Here is a 23,819-nt window from a genome sequence, read left to right on the forward strand (position 1 = left end):
AATATGTCATCCCATTTGATAATGCATCGTATAACATATATCTTGAACAATATTAGCCAACTTTTATGGCTTGTACAAAGTAATCGGTCGAAAATCAGTAACTAATATTTTAAACCTAGACAAATATGACACATAACAAAATAATTTTTGCCTACTATACATGCCATAATTCAAAACATTTAGTTCAAATACCCCAAAGTATGATAGTGCGGGTAGATCTTCACGATCCTTGACTCTGAGCAAGTGGAGAACACTATAAGACAAAAGAGAGAAAACGAAGTAAGCTTATAGCTTAGTAAGTAGTATGTAAATACTAATTTAAGAATCTAACATGTTTACACAACAATTCAAGTATGTCTACTTTAACTTCACTACTTATTCCACTTCGATTAAGCTGTCTCTGCTGTGTCATATTCACTAAATAAATCATAACTCGAGTTACAAAACTCGAAATTCATATCTGTAAAATTTCCTGAATCTAGACTCATAAAGCTTCTTGCTAAATTTTTTTATAATTTTGGTTCAGCAGATTAGTACAGTTTATTAGTTAAAGTTTCCCTATTACACAGCTCGACTGGCCTGACCTCTGTCCACTACGAATTGAATTTCTCTCAGTACATAACTCAAACAACCCTGAAGTCTGTTGTTTTAAAACTAGTCTCAATAAGGAATTTAGGCATGTAAACTATATTTCTTAGTTTGCTTTGTACAATTTTTAATGATTTTTCAAAGTGGAAACAGGGGATCACGTATTCATCCTGAGCAAGTCAGTTACAATTGTAAATATCTCAAAATATAGAATTCCTTTGCTTGCCCTGCTTCTTTTATATGAAAGTAGACTCATTAAGCTTTAATTTCACATCTCATTCAACCTCTAATTATATTCCTCCTATTTTGGTGATTTTTCAAAATCACGTCACTGCTGCCATCTAAAAACAGTTTTAATACTAATTTCACTCTTTCACACATTCTTTATGCTAACCTCATTTTATCGTATATATGTATATGCCACAATTCATTTTCACCACATTTCATTCACTTTAAGTGTAGGTCCAAACCACAATGTCACCACAAAACCATCCCGTTGAACAATTCGGATCAATCCTCGATATTTAACGGTTTCAAAGACACACCCACCATCATACTTCATTTAGTTCGGCTCTCTTGTACACATGGGGAACACTTAGTACCACTCATGCGACCTAGCCGATTTGTCTCGTAGCTCTCTTGTCTACATGGTGTCCTTCACTTGGAATCACGCATGCGACCTAGCTACATTTATCTTTCACGTAGCTCTCTTGTCTACATGGTGTCCTTCACTTGGAATCACGCATGCGACCTAGCTACATTTATCTTTCACGTAGCTCTCTTGTCTACATGGGATACATCTCGTATCACGCATGTGACCTAGCTACTACTGAGGTGTCTCGTAGCTTTCTTGTACACATGATGTGCACTCAGCATCATACATGTGACCTAGCTACGCCCTCTATTTCATTCGATCTCTCCAATGTTCAACCGGATCTCTCTCTCGTATTTATTTCCATTCTTCCAATAGTCAATTTATACTTCAACATCAGCTAGTATATACATATAATAGGCTGAAATATAAGAATGTACATGAAATTATTGTAATATTTACATACAACTTACCTTGGTGCAAAATATGGAAATTTTGCAATTTAGTCCAAAACTTTTTCTTTCCCCCTGCTCGAGGTCGGTTCAGCGCCTTTCTTGATCTATAATAACACATTTAGCTCATTTAATACTCATACTATTTATTTCAATCCAAAAATCACATTGTAGAAAAATTACATTTTGCCTCCTAACTTTTACAAAATTACAATTTTGCCCCTAGGCTCGGAATTTAATTTCAGCCCTTATTCTTATGTTTTATGATATGCTGAACATTTTCTCTTCTACAACAACATCAAATTCCCACTCTATCATATAGTTATGAACATTAGGTATTTTTACCGATTATGCTTGCTTTTACTCGTTTTCACTTAAAACCGAGTAGCACAAATTATTTAACACAATTTAAAACCTCATATTCTATCATAAAACATCAAAATACACAAATTTCACCTATGGGTATTTTTCCAAATATGAACCCTAGGTTAAATTATTACTAGCATAAGCTTAATCGAGCTTCCGGATTCCAAAACGTAAAGAACATTAAAAGCGGGCTTAGAATCACTTACTATGGAGCTTGAAAGTTGAAGAATCCTAGCTATGGAGAGAGTGAAGTTTCGCAGCAACTAAATGGGGAAGATGACTATTTTGTGTTATTTTTCCCATTTTATTTCATTTAATATCAAAATGACTAAAATACCCTTACTACTAAACTTTCCAAAAATTCCTTCCATGTCCTAAATTTGTCCATGAACTTAAAATTGGTAGAATTGCTATTTAAGACCTCCTAATAAATATTTCAAAACAATTTCATACTAAAAATTTCTAGTATGCAAATTTTGCAACTTATTCGATTTAGTCCCTACTTTCAATTTAAACACTTTAGGCATAGAATTTCATCACGAAATTTTCACACAATCATGCAATCATATCATAAACCCCAAAATATTTATAAAACAATTATTTCTATCTCGGATTTGTGGTCACGAAACCACTATTCCGATTAGGCCCTAATTCGGGTTGTCACAATGGGCTTCATTCAGAATTATCGAAATGAGTTCTGAATTCTTTGGGACACACAGACGACTTTTGAACCTCAAACAATCGTCATCGTCGATTTGAAACTCCGAGTCCTTGTTCGAACACACGCAGCCCGTTTTGCAACCAACTCGTCATCAACTTTCGAGCTTCTCGAATTTGGTGTGTCAATAATGGTTTGGCTTTCAATTCAGCCACTAACACCTTTGTCGGATCGGATAGACAAGTGCACATTCATCGCTCGTAAGGTGAATAACGATTTACGACTCAAGGCATCCGCAACCACATTCGCCTTTCCGGGTGATAGTCAATGATCAGCTCATAATCCTTTAACACTCGAGCCAACGTCTTTGTCGCAGATTTAAGTCTCTTTGGGTCATCAAATACTTGAGACTTTTGTGATCCGAGTATACATGGCACCTTTCACCAAATAAGTAATGTCGTCAAATCTTTAAGGCGAATACGATGGCGGCCAATTCGAGATCATGAGTCGGATAATTTTTCTCATGTGGCTTTAATTGCCTCGACGACAGGCCACAACTCGACCTTCTTGCATTAATCGTAACCTAACCCAAGTAGAGAGGCGTCGCTATAGATGACAAACTCTTTGCGGACTCGGGTTGCACTAGAATTGGGGCTTCGATCAAATAAGTTTTCATTGATCGAAACTTTTTGGCATTTCTCCGTCCATTCGAACTTAACGTCCTTTTGGAGTAACCGTCATCGGCGTGGCTATCGTTGAGAAGCCTTTACAAATCATCGGTAATAACCGGCAAGCCCCAAAAGCTTGAACCTCGGTAATATTTCTGAGGCTTCCAATTTAGTATGGCTGAAATTTTATTCGAATTCGACTCGAATACCCGATGCAGATACCACATGACCCAAGAAGCTAACCTCTCTTAACCGAACTCACACTTGCTGAACTTAGCATATAATTGCTTGTCCGTAAAATTTGCAGCACTAACGCAGGTGTTCAAGATGTTCGGTCTCATTTCTTGAATAGACCAAGATGTCATCAATGAACACGACTACAAATCGATCCAAATATGGTCTAAAGATCCGATTCATTAAATCCATAAATACCGAGGGCATTAGTGAGCCCAAACGGCATCACTAGGAACTCATAGTGACCATATCTCGCTCAAGGCGTCTTGGGCACGTCTGAATCTCGGATTCGTAATTGATAGTAGCCCGATCTCAAATCTATTTTCGAGAACACCGAGGCTCCCTTCAGTTGATCGAACAAGTCATCAATACGTGGCAGCGGATATTTGTTCTTTATCGTCGCTTTATTAAGTCGACGATAGTCGATGCACAAATCGCATGGTTCCATCCTTCTTCTTCACGAACAACACGGCGCACCCAAGGCGAAAAACTCAGGCGAGCAAAACCTCTATCCACCAATTCTTGCAACCGAGCTTTCAACTCCTTTAATTCCGTTGGTGCCATACGACACGGAGCTATCGAAATTGGAGTGGTACCGGTACCAATTCGATGCCAAATTCTATTTCCGAACAGTGGTAAACCCGGCAATTCTTGGGAAAACATCCGGTATTCACAAACCACGGGCACAGATTCGGGTTTCTTCTCTGATTCCTTGTCATCGAGCACATACGCAAGGCACGCTTCGCACCCTTTTCTTACATATTTCTGGGCCAACATCGGCGATATTACGGTGGCAACCCGTTTAAGTCCGTGGACTCAACCCGAACTATTTCATTATTCGCACCTCAAATCGATAGTCTTGCTCTTGCAATTTACAACCGCATCGTGCATGGTCAACCAATCCAAACCAAGAATAACATCGAACTCATCGAACGGAAAAAGCATCAAGTCCGCCGGAAAACAAGAACCTCGAACACTAGGGGACTTTTCTTGCACACTTTGTTAACAAGCACGTAATGACCCAAGGGTTTGACACCGAATTACAAACTCAAGAGACTCAATAGGCAAAGTCTTCTTGGATGCTAAGGTTTCACATATATATGAATGAGTAGAACCGGGTCAATCAAAGCAATCACATTTGTATTGAAAAGAGTGAAAGTACCGGTAATAACATCCGGAGAGGCAGATCCTCGCGTGAGCGTATGGCATAAGTCCTAGCAGAGCACGAGCCTCGGATCGATGGTAGCATCTCTAGATCCTCTCGACCGCCACCGACATTGCCCATATTTCTAGGTGGCCTACCTCGAGCGATGGTAGCACCGGGTTTGCACTCGACTTACATTCTGTTCATGCATCCTCGGGCAATCCTTCATAAAGTGGTCGGCCGATCCACACTTATAGCGGAGCGATCACGAAACCAACAGCTCCCGAATGCCATTTGCCACAATGTGGACACTCCGCCTCTCTCGGCGATCATTTCCACCATGGCGATCAAGTGACTCGTGTGGTCACAGGGGTCGATCGCGTCCTCGTCTAGAAAAGCCCAAACGCCTCTAGACCGGCTCGCATCATCTCAAAATCTCTTCGATGCTTGTTGAAGAGACTTTCCGAGGACCTCTTTCGAATTCTCCAATCCCCACATCAGCTTTTTGTTTCTCCTTTCTAAGCTCTTGACTTTACAAGCTCGCTCAACAAGTACTACGAACTCTCGTATCTCGAGAATGCCAACAAACATCCTTATATCATCATTCAGCCCATCCTCAAGCGTTTACACATAATAGCTTCGGACGAAATGCATTCTCGCGTCTGGCTAAGCCTCACAAACTTTCGTTCGTAGTCGGTAACGGACATAGAACCTTGCTTAAGATCAAGAAATTCCCTCCGCTTTTGGTCGATGAATCTCGATCGATATACTTTTTGAACTCGGTTTGAAAGAATTCCCAAGTCACTTGCTCTCTAGGCACCACAAGTCGAGTACTCCACCAATAGTAGCCGGACTCGCGTAGCAAGGAGATGGTACACTTTAAGCACTCATCGGGTGTACAGGATAGCTCATCAAGCACCCGGATAGTGTTATCTAACCAAAATTCAGCTCGCTCGGCATCATCATCATCCGTAGCCTTAAATTCAGTGGCCCCATGTTTTCGAATCCTATCGACTGGGGGCTTACTTGACCTTATTTGGTCAGTCACCGGAGGTATTGTAGGTCTGGGGGTTGCATTTGTCGGGAATGGAGGTTGTGGAACAGCCGTGTTGGTTCGAATGTATTGATTAAACCATTCGTTCATCACACTATAAAAGGCTTGCCTAGCCTCGTCATTAGGATTGCTGGCCATAGGTTGAGAGTCCGCCGGCGTTGTCCCTTGCGCGGGAGCAGGCGCCACACTCTCCACATCATCAGCTATCGCTCGGTTGGGATCGGGATCCATTGCTACAACAAACACAAAGTCGAATTGTCAGAATCATCACACTATCGATTCATCATTTAATGGCATGTATAGCTAGACCCCAAACACATCACGGTAGTCCTAGAATCGACTAAACCGTGGCTCTGATACCAATAAAATTGTAACACCCCAAACCCGAGACCATCGCCGGTGTCGGACCCGAGGGGTTAACAAGCCAAGTTCACATGTTTTGCCCACCAAATTGACATTTCCAGTCAGGTTGGAAAACTGCGTCACTGTCGCCTTAAAAATCATATCTCGAGTTGCAAAACTCGGAAACTGGTTTCGTAAATTTTCCCTGAATTTATACTCATATATCCATCCATGGATTTATTTCTAGGATTTTTGTTCAGGCCAATTGGTACAGTTTATTAGTTAAAGTTACCCATGTTACAGGGATCGACTGCTCTGACCTTCGCGCGGTATAACTTGAATATCTCTCTGTACAGGGCTTTAATGTTGATGTCGTTTGTTTCTAATGAAACTAGACTCAAAATGGAATCTGTACATATAAGGTATGTCTCCTAATTCTTTTTGGATAAATTATAGTGAATTTTTAAAGTTGCGACAGGGAACCCAGAAACCATTCTGGCCCTGTCTCACAATAGCTTTATTATCTCTTAACCTGTAACTCCTATGACCATTTCGTTTCTTCCATATGAAAATAGACTCATCAAGGTTCATTTACATAGCTTATTCACTATTTAATTCCATTCCTATGAATTTTGGTGATTTTTCACATTCACGCCACTGCAGCTGGCAGCATCTGTTTTTAAGGTAGGACTTACCTATTTGGTAGTCTCCATGATTCGACTAGTCTTGCCATACATAGGTTCATATATGATCATTTTAACCATGCCAATGGCTGATCATATGACCAACATTCCCATTTCCAAGCCATAGCCACATCATGACACCAAATATATACATACAACCCACAATTAGTCTAAGTTCATGCTTCCCTTTTGGAGCCATTTTCGCATGGCCGTACATACTTACATTACAACATATTTAACAAACAAGGGTAATCCTATACATGCCATCTCAAGTTCAACCAAAATTTATACCAAAATGGAGGCTTGATAGTGTGGATGACTTGACTTCAACGATCCCAAATCCGATTGCCTCGAGCGAAATCTAGAAAACCGAGAGCCAAAGCAACGGGGTAAGCATTTTTATGCTTAGTAAGTCTCAAGGAATATAATCAACTCTAATTACAGCAATACATTCACATAGCCATATGCATCATTTCATTTATACACATTCTTACTTCACACTTCATCATTATATAATTTCACAAAGTATCAATCAATTCAATAACTGAAATTCATTAGTCGATTGAGCGAATGTTGCTCAAACATGTCGACTTTCCGATGCACATATAACGTACCTTATCCTTTGGGCTTTTCGAGTGTACTAATTGAATTCATTACAGCAACCAACACTCACCTCCAGCCCAAGATTCTTCGGAATATAACCGGATATAATCACGTGCACAAATGCCTTGGTCTTAGCCGGATAGAATGTCTCGCACGAATGCCTTGGTCTTAGCCGGATGTAGCCACTAGCGCAATTGCCTTTGGTCTTAACCCGGATATAATTTCCAGCATAATTGTCTTGAGATTTAGCCCGGATATCATTCAATTTCCCATGAACACATACATCAATTATCATTGGACATACATAATTCATTTTCGTTACTAAGGCTCAAACGCAATTATAGTCACAAGCATATTCGCCTTCGGGACTTAGCCCGGGTAGAATTCAAATACTCATGCATACACAATCAATAATCAATACACATCCATACTTTATTTCACACAATTCAAGTAGGGTCACTTCTTGAGGACTTACCTCGGATGTTGTCGAACGGCTTTTTCGGCTATTCGATCACCTTTTCCTTCCCCTTGTCCAATTGTGGTCTTCTAAGCTCTTGAGCTAATTCAAACAAATTCAATTTATTAAAACCTCATTGTGCTAGCTTTTGGCCGAATATGACAAGGAGTTTAAATGGTCATATGGCCACCCTTTAGCTTGAATACACAATGGTCATGCACATTTTATACTACATCAAGCAATTCAATACAATTTATTCGAGCATCAAGGAAATGCTAAGGCCTTCAATAGGCTACCCAAGGCCGAATATTCATGTACATGTTGAGGTTAATTTTGCACTTAATACCTCACAAAAACAGCATGCAATTTACTAATTAATGCTTTGCACATTGTGGCCCAAAACTTGTAATATAGCATCAAGCACCTACATGTGTGCTAGGCCGAATTGTGCTTGCAATTTCACAAGCATTCTTCCACATCTTCTTCTTTAAACCAATATATTCATCACTTAGTTCATAACCAAAACATAATGTGCAATCATATATATGCATATATGAGCATGGCCGAATTTCAAGGTGTCCATAGCCATCCAAAACACAAATTTTAACTAACATGCAAGAAGCATGAATCATGCTCAAGAATGCATCATGGCGAATATGACAATCATGCTTCTTTTCAACTTCAATCATGATAAAACAAAAAGAAAGCTCAAAATCTTACTCATAGGTAGACAATCCATCATTGCATGCATCATCATCAAGTTTCACACTTAGCATGCAATGGCTTTATCACCATAACAACTTTGGCCAAATGCCATTTCCATGGCATAACAAAGATTTGAGCCATGGCTAACATGCACATCAAATTAGCAACCAAAACATGCATGAAACTCCCAACACAACCTCATACATACCTTACTCTTGATGCAAATTTAGCCAAATCACCTTCTAGATCTCTTCTAAACAAAGGAAATGAAGCAAAATCCTTCTTCCTCTTAGTATTTTTGGCCAAAAGGAGAGAACAAGGATGAACAAATTTTTTGTTTTTCTTCTTGGTTGCACGGCAATGGGGGATGCTACTCTCCACACACATTTTTTTTCATTCTTTTCTTACCCATGCTTATTTGTTTATTATTTCTCCCTAATGCCCAACAAAACATGTTTCATGACATGTTTAGCCCATATCTCTTTGTCATGGCGGCCATCACTTGTAAAAGGGAATTTGACATGCAAGTCCATTATTTTGCATGCATGCTTTAATTAGTCATCACACATTTCCTATCGTACTTTCAAAGTTCACTACTAAGTCCTTTCTAGTGGAATTCACCTTTATAACACTAAATCAATCATCATAAAATGTCATACATGAGCACACACATATTATAGGCATCAAAATAAATTTTTAATTATTTTTATGCCTCGGTTTTGTGGTCCCGAAACCACATTCCGACTAGGGTCAATTTTGGGCTGTCACATTCTACCCCTTTCCTTAACAGTTTCGTCAATGGTGTAGCAATCAGAGAAAATCCCTCTACGAATCTTCGGTAATAGCCTGCCAAACCCAGAAAACTCTGAATTTTTGATACTGACTTCGGTGGTTTCCATCATAGAACTGCCTTAATTTTCTGAGGATCCAATCTAATTCCTTAAACAGAAACCACATGACCTAGAAAAGCCACTTCTCGCAACCAAAATTCACACTTACTAAACTTCACATACAGTTGCTTCTCTCTCAGCACTTGTAGCACAATACGTAGATGCTCCTCATTTTTCTCCTCGGTTTCTAAATATACCAGAATATCATCGATGAAACATACCACGAATCGGTCCAAGTAAGGTTGGAATACTCGATTCATCAAATCCATGAAAGTGGCAAGTGCGTTCGTCAACCCAAACGGCATAACCAGGAACTCGTAATGACCATATCGAGTTTTGAATGTTGTCTTATGAATATCCACTTCCTTTACCCTTAGCTGATGGTATCCAGATCGAAGGTCAATCTTGGAAAATACCAAAACGCCTCTAAGTTGATCAAATAAATCATCAATTCTTGGCAGTGGGTATTTTTTCTTCATCGTTAGTTTGTTCAACTGCCGATAATCGATGCACGTGCGCATTGTCCCATCCTTTTTCTTCACAAACAGGACCGATGCTCCCCATGGAGACACACTAGGTCTAATGAAGCCTCTATCCAACAACTCTTGGATTTGAGCTTTCAGTTCCACTAACTCCTTCGGTGCCATCCTATAGGGTGCAATGGATACTCGAGCTGTTCCAGGCAGCAAATCGATTCCAAATTCAACTTCCCGATTCGAAGGTAATCCAGGAAGCTCTTCTGGGAAAACATCCCGGAATTCCCTAATAGTTCTGACGGTCTCCACAGTCAGATCCTCAGTTTCAACTTGGCTTACAAAAGCCAAATATGCCTCGCATCCCTTACGCATCAGTTTCTCAGCCCTCAAAGCCGATACCACATTGGACAAGTAATCTCTTTGTTCTCTAATAATCATTACCTCTTCATCCTCAACAGTCCTTAACACCATCCTCTTAGTTGCACAATCCAGCGTTGTCATATGCTTGGTCAACCAATCCATCCCTAGGATCAAATCGAATTCTCCGAACGGTAACTCCATCAAGTCTCCTCAGAAAATCCTACCTTGAGTCTCTAAAGGCACCTCCCTAAAGAGTTTCTCTACTTTAACCGAGTGACCTAAAGGACTTATCACAATTACCCCACACACAGTCTCCTCAAGGTAAACACCCAATGCCCCAAAAATGTCACATGCAACATACGAATGAGTTGACCCCACATCTATCAGAGCAGTATAAGGTACGCCAGAGATAAAAAACGTACCATTTATGACATCAGGTGTGTCACCCTCCTCGCGGAGACGAGCAGTATATACCAAAGCTGGCTGACGAGCCTCAGCATTAACAGTACCCTTGCCAGGTGCCCCACGTCCATGGCCATTGCCACCGCAACCTTGGCCACGACCTCTCGGCGGCGGCGGTCCACCTCGTGCTGGTTGGACAGGTTGCACAGCCCCTTGTTCAGCCACTTGAGTCTGAGCTGGCCTCCTAGGACAATCTTTAATCTTATGCTCATTTGATCCACAACGAAGACAAGCCCCAGAACACTTCCAGCATTCCCGCAGATGCATTCTACCACAATCTCCACAAGCTTGTGGTCTAACTGTGTTCACCGGAACTACTCAAACTGGTTCCTCCATCCTAGCTCTCTTAACATTTCGGTTTGCAGCACCAGCTGGTCCAGTATCCCTCCTGAATCAGTTTTGATCCCTGTCGCGGTTCTTTCGTTGGGCTTGCTTCACCTTTTCGGTTATCTTAGCCTTCTCTACCAGTGCAGCAAAATCGCGCTCTCTTTACGGAGCTATGAGCACCCTTAGCTCATCCCTGAGGCCATCCTCAAAATGAACACTGCGCTCATATTCGGTGGAGACAATGCCACTAGTGTACCGGCTCAATCGCGGAAACTCTGCCTCTTATTCAGCAACGGTCTTACTACCCTGGGTTAGGTTCAGGAATTCCTTTCTTCGTGCATCCACATAGCTAGCTTCGACATATTTTGCCTTGAAGGACTGCTTGAACAACTCCTAAGTTACCCTCTCAGTTGGGGTACCCTCTTTCACAGTGATCCACCACTGATACGCCTCGTCCCGCAGTAATGACACCGCCCCTCTTAACTTCTTTCCACTGAGCAGTCCAAGTCATCCATAATCCACTCCGTGGCTTCCAGTCAGTACTCATCCGCATTTGGGGCTAATCCATAATCCCCTAAAAACCTCCGCTCCGTTGGCCCGGAGTCACTCAGAAATGGACCCCCTATTCATGGGCCCGACATTAGCTCCTGCCACCCTTTCCAAAACTCTTAACATGGCCTAGGACAGAGTGTCGTCCCCCGCAGCCCAATCATACGGCCCATTTTCATCGACCGGTGGTGGTCGTGCCACTCCAGCTGGTATGTGTTCAGAAGACGAAGATCCAGCTTGAGTATTGCCTCGGCCTTGACCATGGCCTCTTCTCCGAGTAGCTCTCGTACTCATATCGATTTATCTGATTACGAGTTTTATGCCGTTAGTTTACTGTTTCCACTGTTTATTATAGAATATCTTATAAACAAATAAAGTTTTAGAGTTGTTCTCGCGCGACTGCAGTTTAGCTACTGTCTCAGTTCCCTAAGGCTTAGTTTACCCTACAGTCTCAGTTTTGTAGCCTTAATGCTACATAGTACTATCTCTAAGGCTCAGTACTATCTATAGTACAGTTCAGTATATAAAATAGAAAGATACTTACAGACTTGGTGTCGGGGATTCAGTGTGCCACCTCATCAGTTTTCAGACAAACTAAAAAGATTTAGGCCTTTTTGAAATCCATTTCTCACACCTTTGGTTTAAAGAAAACAGGTTTGGAAATTATCTCCTTTCAACAAAAAATTTGTTTTCAGAAATCAGATTTTTCCAAAAATACCCTCTTTGGGCTCAAAGTTTTGAAAACCTTTTTGGACCCGATCCACAGCTGAGTTGTTGCAACCGGGCTCTGATACCACTAAATGTAATACCCCAAACCCAGCCTGGAAGTTTGGCTCGAATCTGGCGTGTCACATGGAGAATGTTACTAAATAAGTTATGTTTTATCCAAAAATCTTTCTTAGGGTTTGAAGAATGTTTTGTTTTAAGTTAAAGTGAATGGAAGCTGTGTACCAGGTAGGAAGCCAGAAAAGAGGATGTGAGTCTGTTGGACTGCTTAAGTACCAAGCTCTTCATGGATCCAATCCTAGACATGCACACATCCATTTCCACACTTTAAGCCTGTGGCTAGTCCACGAATAATTAATTAAGTTTAAGTCTATTTCAAATATTCATTTCCTTTGAAAAAGTTTACATTGCGGAAGCTTTGCTCGGTTATTGTGTTATTTTGAAAATAAGTAACTTTTATAAACCGCACCCTAGAGCTAACCAATTTAATAACCCAAAATAATAAAAATAATAAGAAGAGCGGCCTTATTACAACTTAAACCAGAATGAAAATAGTCAAAATAATAAATGCGAAACTAAAAAAACAAAATTAATCTTCGTGGCGATCTGAATCCCGCTTGACTCCAAGTCCACCAACTAGGGCTCACCGCAAGGATGGAAGAGAAAGGGGTGAGTTTGGAAAACCCAGTGTGTAAGGAAAGCCCATCCAAAGCCTAAGTCAGCTCAAGCCCATTGGGCCTAAGCCCAGTCAAATAACAGTGGGTATTGGGCTGAAGCCCTTTTCAGAATACAATAAACTGGACCTTAGCCCCATTTTTAGATAACAGTATGGCCCAGAGGCCCATTCCAGAACAGATCAGACATATTCGTGTATGCAAGCCCAACCCAGCCTATAACCAACCGCTAAACTCTACCCGTACCAGCTCTACACTCCATGTGGGGAATAGCACAACCCACCCAGCCCTACACTCCACAGTTGCAGCATTGCTGCTTAGTTATCAGTAGGTTGAGGCAAAGCCTCCAGTACGTGGACAAGCCACTTTATGTACTTCCTCCATCAGTATCCCAGTCCCATGCATCAGATAATAATAACATGGCATGTAGTAAATAATAATAGTCAAACATGCATTCAGGTCAACCTTAACCCTAGGGGTATATCAATAATTTTACTCCTAGGGGTAAATTTGTAAATTGTCCACCTATAAAGGTATTTCAGTAATTTTATCAGTTTTAAGGGTTTTCATGCATATACGTACTAACAGAAGCACTTACCGAGGGTTCTTACCGAATTGGGCTCGTTGGCCCACAATCCCAATTTTGGCCCATAAAGCCCAAAAATATCGAAGGCACAGAAATCATACACTCTGCAGTCTAAACATTGTAGTTTACCAAAAATGTTAATCGATTTACCTTACGAGCATTCACACACTCGCAAGTCCACAAAATACCAGTTTTTCGGCATTTCGGCTTTTCGACTTTTGCCGATCTAAACTATGAAAGGGTGTCAGTTACACACCTGTTTGAATGGTATGCTGATGAGATCCACACACGAACTGCCTACAATTGGATTACTAACATGTTAATCTAACTATTAAAATGAACTACATATTAACCCCCTTACCATATTCGGCCGAAAACACCTTAGGCACTAGCGATCTTACCTTTGCCGAAATTAGCGACTAGGTTTAGATCCAGTCGTTCCACTTGTCCAGGCCTTCGATCAGCAGCCTCTAGATCACACTATTACCAAAATAAAACAATTATAACAACCCTTAGAGCTACAAGCCCAAATTGACAGCTTCCCTAACCTTTAGAGGGTTTAGGCTTTTTCTAAAACCGAAAATAAAGATTAGGTTTGAAAACTTACCACCGGTTCCTTTGGTCAATGATTCCAATTAACTCCTACTCGATTCTGATACAGATCTAACCCCTCAAATGATAACAAAAGTCGAGCCCTTAAAGATCTCAGAATTCGGCTATGTCCCTAAGGCTATGCGTTTTTGGCTTTTTGCAACAGTGAAGAAAATGTGAGGGTTTTGTAGTGGCTTTGTCGATAGAGGTTTGGGGTTCAAAAAAAGAAATAATTGATCAAAAAAGGATTAAGAAAGATCAGTAGGTTTTGCTAGGAGAATTCGGCACAGACAATATGAACCTTCGGGATTTCGACTTTTGTGATATTCGGCTATAAGGCTTAAAGATAATAGTAAGGAAGTGGTGTAGGGAAGATTGGTAGAAGGATTCGACTATGGAGAAAAGAAGAGGAGAAGGTAGATGGAGAGAAAAAGAAAAGAAAGGAGGAGGAGGAAAGATGGTCAGAATAAACAGCACACTTACCCCTAAATGCAAAATTTATACTTGGCATTTAACCTAGCCGAAATTTGCCCCCTAAGCAAACCCTTGGCCGGCCAACTCTTGCTCCCCAAGAGTCCACCATTCGGCCAATACTGCTCTCCCTAATCAGCTCCTAAATCCTCTCCCTTATCCCCTCCTTACTCAATCCCTTGAGCAATTTAAAATCCTCCTGACAGTCTTTCACTTGAGTTCCATTACTTACCCTTTCCAACCATAAAAATAATTCCCTTAATATGCTTTCATTGTGACTTGAACCTTGGTTCTCCCTAGCATCCACACGCCACCTTTATAGCCTCCCCAGTGGCGTCACATGCCACTTTGCCACCTGCTTCCTTGTGTTTAATTTTTACCCAATTAATACTTAAAAGCCCAATTAACCAGAACCCCTTCTTCTTATGGAATCAAAACTAATTAAAATTACCGGGTTTTAACTTAAGCTTGGTCCTTCTAGAGGCCCACTAACCTGATTAAATCTACGCCAAGTAGACAGAACACCAAAAATTTAAAATTTGCCAACATCCACAAAATTCCCGAAAATTGGGGCGTTACAAAAATCCTAATCATAATTAAAAGAAAAATTTATTCTGAGTGGAAATAATTCAATTTTTCGGTCCCCCAAACTTAAAATGAACAATGTTCTCATTTTTTAAAGTGAATAGATACTATACACCAGGTAGGATTTTAGAGAAGAAAAGGTGAGTCAATTTGACTGCTTAAGTACCAAGGTCTTTCTAAATCCAACCCTAGACTTGTATATATCTATTGCCACACTTTATACTTTGTAACTTGCTCACATTAGTGATTTTCCTCTCTTGTTTTATTATGAAAAAATAAAAAAAGAATTCCTATTTAAACTTAATGTGACATCCCAAAATTGACCATAGTCGGGAAGTGGTTTCGGGACCGCTAAACCGAGTCACCGACATGTTCGAACGTAATATTTATTGTCTAGAATATGTGAAAATGCATGTGTGAATTTTGAATTCTTTGATTTAGTTAATTTGATTGTGAATTGAAAGAAAAAGGACTCATGTGAAAGGATTTAAATATATGTGGCTAATTTTAAGAGATTAATAAAAGGATGAAGTAAAATAAATGGACTTGCATGTCAAATAGCCCATTCCTAAGGTTAGTGGCCGGCCATGTCAAGAGTGATGGGCAAGAGAAAACATGTTTCAAACATGTTTAGTTAATGGATTATGCTTGAAAGAATAAAGAAATGAAATTGAAAAAAAAAGGGATATGATGAAAACAAAAGAAAAAAAAGTGTCCATCCTCTCATCTTTTTCTTGCTTGGCGAATATACTAAGAAGAAAGGGGAAAAAGCTTGAGAAAATCAGCCATGGAGCTTACTAGACTAAGGTGTTTTGATACAAGAAGCTCAAGAGCAAAGGGAACTAAATTGGACAAAGGAAAGGAGAAAGCAAGCGAGTAGCCGATTTGGAACCGTTCTACCCCAAACAAGGTAAGTCATTAAGCACGTATTTGATATTGCTTAAATGATTGTAAAATTTATGCAATTGTGTTTAATGGGATGATATATATATTTACAAATGAAAATGTATGTGTATGGAATGATGACATTTGTTGAATGTAAAAGAAATAGTGAAATGTGTAGAAAGTTGCTTTCGGCACTAAGTGTCGGGCAATCTGAGTGTACGGTGTGAGATTGGCACTAAGTGTGCATGCTGGAAAAATATGGCACTGAGTGTGCATGCTGGAAATATATGGCACTAAGTGTATGAGCTCGAAGGGTATGGCTTGTGTGTGCGGGTTTAAATCGCATGGCACTAAGTATCTGAAATCGAGTATTAAGCCTTGTGTGTGCGTACTCTCTATATATATATCTCCGATCGAACAATTATATGGAGGTGTGTCTCCATCGAGTTGAGTATGGACAGCGGATCGGGTAAGTACCTTGAGCTCATGACGAATAGGCAATACGTTCTTGCTCGGGGTTGAGCATGGTAAGCTTTAAATCTATGTGATGATTGCAATTGTATGATTGTGGTGTGAATGAGTTGGTGTGTAAAATGCCTCAATTATCTTATTGTATAGAATATGAAATGTGGATGTATGACTTGGAATGAGATTGAACCGAAAGGTCCGAGGAATTATGGTATAGTTCCAATATGGATGAAGTACCTAGCCTCGTTTACTGTTTCATGTTGTGAAAATTTTACTAATGGATGGTTGATGAATGCTTATGACTTCTTGAGTTATAAACTCACTCGGTGTTTTCTTGTCACCCATTTTAGGTCTCTTGGACTCGTATTGTTGCGTGCTCGGAACCGTCGTTGAAGTCATCACACCGGCTGGAAACCTTTTGGTATTGTCTTCGTAGTTGAACTAGGAGAACATTTGGCATGTATAGGCTATTATGTTTTGTTGAATTGTGGGTTGTAAACTTTAAGCCATGTGAAAATGGCCTATGTGGTCGTCGAGTGGGATGCTAGAACCTATAGCCACGAGTCTTAGAAACTTTTATTTTGATAAGGTGGCCATAATTTGTGTCATCTATGATGGATGATTAGTAAGGCCAAGGAAAGATTCATGAAATTGGCATAGTCTACTGCAGTAACTGTTGCGGACAGCAGCAGTGAGATGAGATTGAAAAATCACTAAAAATAGTAGAAGTAGAATTAAATAGTGAATAAATCATGAAGTTTAACCTTGATGAATCTACTTTTATATGGACGAAACGAAACGACCATATGAGCAGTATACTGAGAGATATTAAAGTTCTCGTGAGACAGGGCCAGAACGGTTTCTGGGTCCCCTATCGCGACTTTGAAAATTTACTATAAATTATCCAGAAATAATTAGAAGTCATGCCTTATATGTTCAGATTCCATTTTGAGTCTAGTTTCATTAGAAACAAACGGAACCAGTATTAAAGTCCTGTACAGAGAGATATTCAAGTTGTAACGGGCAAAGGTCAATGTAGTCAACTCCTGTAACATGGGTGACTTTAACTAATAAACTGTACCAATTTGCCTGACCAAAAATTCTAGAAATAAATCCATGAATAGATATATGAGTGTAAATTCAGGGAAAATTTACGGAATCAGTTTCCGAGTTTTGAAACTCGAGATATGATTTTTAAGGCGACAGTGACGCAGTTAGCTAGCCTGCCTGGAACAGCAATCAGATATTACAAAGAGAGAAATAAGGGAAGTAAGCTCGGTAACACCACGTTTTCAAATCCGGTAACGGTCACGGGTTTGGGGTGTTACATTTTATTGGTATCAGAGCAATAAAATGTAACACCACGTTTTCAAATCCGGTGACGGTCACGGGTTTGGGGTGTTACACTTAATCCTAAAAATAGTCTAAGAACAAAAATAAGAACAAAAATAAAGTAAATTCAAGATCCCTCCCTTTTATTTATTTGCAAATCCTTCCGTTCTAGACTCATCTTTTGCTCCATAATTATTGCCTTTGCACGAATCGCTTCGCTCCTTCTTTGATAATGGGCTCCATGGTTCAAATATGAAATTTGGAAACTCAGGCACAAAAATAAACGGGTCATTGTATATTTTCTTAAAAGCACTTCTCATCGAGTCATCCCTTATTTTTGAGTATCTCGAGTAGGCTTGTTACTACAATTTCATATGTTGCATTAAGTCCATCAATTTTGATAGCTCATCTCGAAGGTCTGGGCTAGGCGATTGAGCTCTAAAAATTGAAGTTTTAGCATCAGGTTCAACTTCTGGCTCCATTGATTCTACCTTATCAAGGACTTCAAATGATTGCATTGTGAGATCTTCTTCTTCATCAGGGTCCTCCGGTTCCTCACCTACTTCAACTCGTTGCTATAAAACTGAGTTTCCAGCTACTCGGTAAAGGTCCCAATCCATGATTGTGCCTTGGCTATACCCTATCTTCCTTACATTCGCAAGAATTTCAGCTTTCAAGCATAAAATTGTTATTGTAAAGGGGAAGTGAGCAGGGCTAGAGCATTTAACAAAATAATTCTGTATTTCCCTCAAGATGATCTTCCCTACATCAATGGTCTTACCAGTTAGGATTGAGTACAATAAGACCATTCGCTCTAATGATATTGTAATCCCATGTGGGCTAGGTATAAGGCTGAATCGGATGGAGTAAAACCATACCTTTGCGAGTGGCGTCAAATATTCTCTTTGACAAGTGTGGATTCCTTGTTTTGACACAGTCCATGTAGAACCCTAAACTGTTAGTTCCTCGAAAATTTCTTGCAAATTTTCAGGCTTGATATTGCTCATTAATGTAGAATATTCATTATTTTCAAAATCAGGTAATTCAAATAACTCATTAATAGCATTTGAATTTATTGGTACCTTGATTCCATGAACTGGAACTTCTGTCATCTCGCTTGAAGTTAAATCCGCATAGAACTCATGAACTAGCTCCTTGTCCATACTAAGTCTCTTTTCACAAAATAGCCCCCAATTGAGAGTTTCAGCAACTTGACAAATACTTGCCATAAAGTCTCTATAGTTACTTTCTTTTAATGTAAAGCCTTTCTCTGGATGCATTTGTTGATTTTTGAAGATACTTTCATATCTCACTCTAGCTTCTTCACAGTAGAACTTGTTTTGTGTTTTATCAATTTGAGCAGAAGCACGAGTTCTCTTGCGAGGCATGTTTAACCTGATCATAAGATGAAAGAATTATTTTCTCAAAAAAAACTAATAAAAATTATTAATAATTCAATGAATTGAAAAATTAACTAATTGAATAAAATTAAAAATTAAGAGAAAACTAGGTCTTACCACCTTTTGTGTAGAAAAAATAAAAAAAGAAATAATAATAATGAAGGAAAATATGGCAATTTAAAAGGAGGGTTGGAGGGTTTGTGGCTTAGGATGGATGAATGAAGAATGGCGCACAAGTATCTAGGGCGTGCAGGCGTGGTGCATGTGGGAGCAGTGATGGGCGAGATGAAATTGGAAGCAAATGACACTGACAGGCGTTCGGCTGAGGTAGCAATTGGGCGCGTGCAAGATGGTGCAGAAGGTAGGTATAGTGCGCAAGATGAAGGCCTGGCGTGAGCTGAGGCTGGTGCGGCAAGCGACTAATGAAGCTGGACGTGCTTGCGGCCTGGTAGGACATGCGGCCTGTGCTGCTAACCGAGTGGCTACTGGGCAAAGGGTTTTGGCACTTTGGTGTTTTAGTGCTTTGGGTTTTTAGTGATAGATGAATGGGAAGTGGGTGGAATTTATTGAGGAAAAAAATAGGAATTAGAGTAGAATTCTTAAAACAATTTAATTAATAAAATTCTAAGTTCTAATCCTATACAAAGATAACAACAATTAATAATTAGATATATGCATATTAAATTATTAATTGCTATTTAATTATTTAAACAAAGATAAAATATGATTAAGACTAATCCTAATTCTATGCTAAATTGATAAAGATTAATATATGAATTATAATAGATATAATTATATATTAAAGATTATCATCTTATTATTATTATTAAAAACTTATCAAATAAAGTATGATTAAATTAACACTAATCCTAAAATTGATAATAATTAATATATATTATAATGGATATAATTATATATTAATAATTATCATTTTTATTAAACTAAAACATTTATTCTAGAAGCCTTTTAAAAATATTTACAAAAAGAGGCATTTAGTTTTTATTATTTACGAAAAGAGCAACCAAACTTTAGAAATGATTCAATTAAGTCCCTAGACTTAATGAAAATTTGGAATTGAGTTGCAATTTAAGACTTGGATCAAAATTGACCATTTTATTTGAAAAATCAAAAATTGAAAATTCTATTTAGAGAATAATTTTTCTGAAAATTATGTTAAAATCAATTCCCAGGAAAGATTGAGGGGTCACAAGCGGTCCCGCTTAAGTTCCAATCTCCTAAATAGAATTTATTTAAACATACTAATATAAAAAATATACCCTAAATCATTTATTAAAAAGGAAAATAAGAAAATTTTAAACATTCGATAAAATGAACGAAATTTCATTCCGTTCAATCTTATCTCCCCAATAGTGTTTCAGGCGCTGAGCATTAACTTGAAAATTACCTCCCTTACCTTGAAGCTCGACAACTCCATATGGATAGACGCGATGAATCTTAAATGGACCGAACCAACGTGATTTTAGCTTACCTAGAAAGAACTTTAGTCTGGAATTAAATAACAAGACTCACTCACCTACTTCAGATTCTCAAACTTGAATGTACTTGTCATGCCATTTCTTAAGTGTTTCTTTGAGTAATTTGGCATTTTCGTAGGAGAACATCCAGAGTTCCTCTAGCTCATTGAGTTGGAGCATCCGTTTCTCTTTAGCAAGCTTAGGATACAAGTTGAGTTGTCGAAGAGACCAGTAAGCCTTGTGCTCTAACTCTAAGGGTAGATGACATGTTTTCCCAAAGACTAACCTGTAGGGTGACATCCCCAAAGGTGTCTTGTATGCTGTTCTGTAAGCCCATAAAGCATCGTCCAGCCTTTTGGACCAATATCGTTAATTTGGGCAAACTACCTTCTTAAGTATGCCTTTGATCTCCTCATTTGCCAGTTCAGCTTGCCTATTCATCTACGGATGGTAAGCTGTTGCAACCTTGTGCTTCACTCCGTGCTTGTCTAATAACCATTTTAACCACTTGCTCATGAAGTGGGACCCTTCATCACTAATGATAGCTCTTAGGGTTCCAAACCTTGTGAACACGTTTTTCTGCAAAAACTTAATTACAACCCTAGCATCGTTTGTCGGATAAGCTTCAGCCTTGACCCACTTGGACACATAGTCCACTGCTATCAATATATACTTGTGACCAAAAGAAGGAGGGAAAGGACCAAAAAAGTCAATACCTCATACATCGAACAATTTTACCTCAATGATGTTTGTTTGAGGCATCTCATTTCTATTGGTGACATTTTTAACCCTTTGACATCGGTCATAACTCTTTACGTATGCATATGCATCCTTGAATAGTGTTGGCCAAAAGAATTCGACTTGCAATACTTTGGCCGCTGTACGAGTACCTCCGAAGTATCCCCCACTCGGATCTGAGTGACAATGGTATAAAGTATTTTGTACTTCATCTTCTGCTACGCATCTCCTAATCATCTGATTTGCACACCTTTTAAACAACTATGGCTCTTCCCAGAAATAGTACTTCACATTGTGAAAAAACTTTATCCTTTGTTGATAAGTCTTATCAATTGGCATCAAACCACAAGCTAAATAGTTAGCAATATCAGCAAACCAAGGGGTATTATGGACATGACTTACTTCAGTATATGTTCATCTGGAAATGTTTCCTAAATTGGTATAATAGGAGAATTCCCTTCTTGCGGCTCCAATCTGGACAAGTGATCTGCTACTTGGTTTTCTACCCCCTTTCGATCTTGAATTTCTAGATCAAACTCTTGAAGTAGAAGTACCCATTGGATCAGTCTTGGCTTAGCGTCTTTCTTGGGAAGCAAATACTTAATTGCTGAGTGGTCTGTATAGACAGTTACTTTGGTACCTACAAGATAAGATAGGAACTTGTCAAAAGCAAATATAATAGCAAGTAACTCTTTTTTTGTTACTGTATAGTTCAATTGAGCTCCTGTAAGAGCCCAAATTGCATAATAGATGGGATGAAAAACTTTGTTCCTTCACTGGCCCATGACAGCTCCTATAGCGAAGTCGCTTGCGTCACACATTAATTCAAATGGCAAATCCCAGTCTGGTGTGACGATTATGGGTGTAGTAACGAATCAACTCTTCAGGTCCTTGAAAGCTCTTAAGCATTCATCATCAAAATTGAACGTCGTGTCCTTCTCCAATAATTTGCATAAGGGTTTAGCAATTTTGGAGAAGTCCTTGATAAATCTTCGATAGAAACCGGCGTGGCCTAAAAAGCTCCTAACACCCTTTACAGATGTTGGAGGTGGGAGCTTCTTAATAACATCTACCTTTGCTTTGTCTACCTTGATTCCATGTCTCGTTATTCGATACCCTAGAACAATTCCTTCAAGTACCATGAAATGGAACTTCTCCCAATTAAGTACGAGGTTCGTTTTTTCTCATCGTCTTAGTACCCTAGCTAGATTGGCTAAGCAATCATCATAAGTATCTCCGAATTCTGAAAAGTCATCCATAAAAACTTTCAAGTACTTCTCAACCATGTCAGTAAAAATATACATCATACATCGTTGAAATGTAGCAGGTGCATTACATAAACCAAATGGCATGCGTCTAAATGTAAATGTACCGTACGGGCAAGTGAACATTGTCTTGTGTTAATCTTCTAGTGCTACTGTAATCTGATTATACCCTGAGTATCCATCGAGAAAACAGTAATAGTTTTGCCCCGAAAGTCTATCCAGCATCTGGTCTAAGAACAGCAAAGGAAAGTGATCTTTCCTAGTCGCCTTATTCAGCTTCCGGAAATCGATGCAAATCCTCCATCCCGTAACTATTCTAGTTGGTATCAATTCGTTATTGTCATTCTCTATGACTATGATACCTCCCTTCTTTGGCATGCACTGGACTGGACTTACCCACGAACTATCTAAGATGGGATAAATGATACCTACATCTAGCCACTTGATAATCTCTTTTTTCACTACGTCCTTCATGATAGGGTTCAGTCTTCGTTGTCTATCAACCGTCCCTTTTCCGCCATCTTCCAGGATAATTTTGTGCATGCATACAGATAGACTAATACCATAGATATTGGCTATGGTCCATCCGATAGCCTCCTTGAATTGTTTCAACACCAAGATGAGTTTCTCTTCTTGCTTAGTAGTTAACTCTGCTGAAACAAACACAGGCAGAGTAGAAGAGTTACCTAAAAAAACATATTTCAAATGTGAGGGAAGTACCTTCAGTTCTAATTTAGGTGACTCCTCCATTGACATTTTTGGTTGGGCATAATCCCTTTTCTCTAACTCTAAAGATTCAAAGCGGGATTTCAGATTAAAACCCTTTTGATTAGCTTCTAACAAAGCTACGAATTCATCCTCCTCTTCATCATCTGGAGGATCTGATGTCAAAATTTGTTCCAACGGATCCTATAACACCTCTAACCCGTATCCGTCACCGGATTAAGGTTACGAGGCATTACCAAATAAAATACCACTCAAAACAATCATTCATTTTAGTATTAATCATCTAA

Source organism: Gossypium arboreum, chromosome 8, assembly GCF_025698485.1.
Source record: "Gossypium arboreum isolate Shixiya-1 chromosome 8, ASM2569848v2, whole genome shotgun sequence".
In the NCBI taxonomy this organism is placed as follows: Eukaryota; Viridiplantae; Streptophyta; class Magnoliopsida; order Malvales; family Malvaceae; genus Gossypium; species Gossypium arboreum.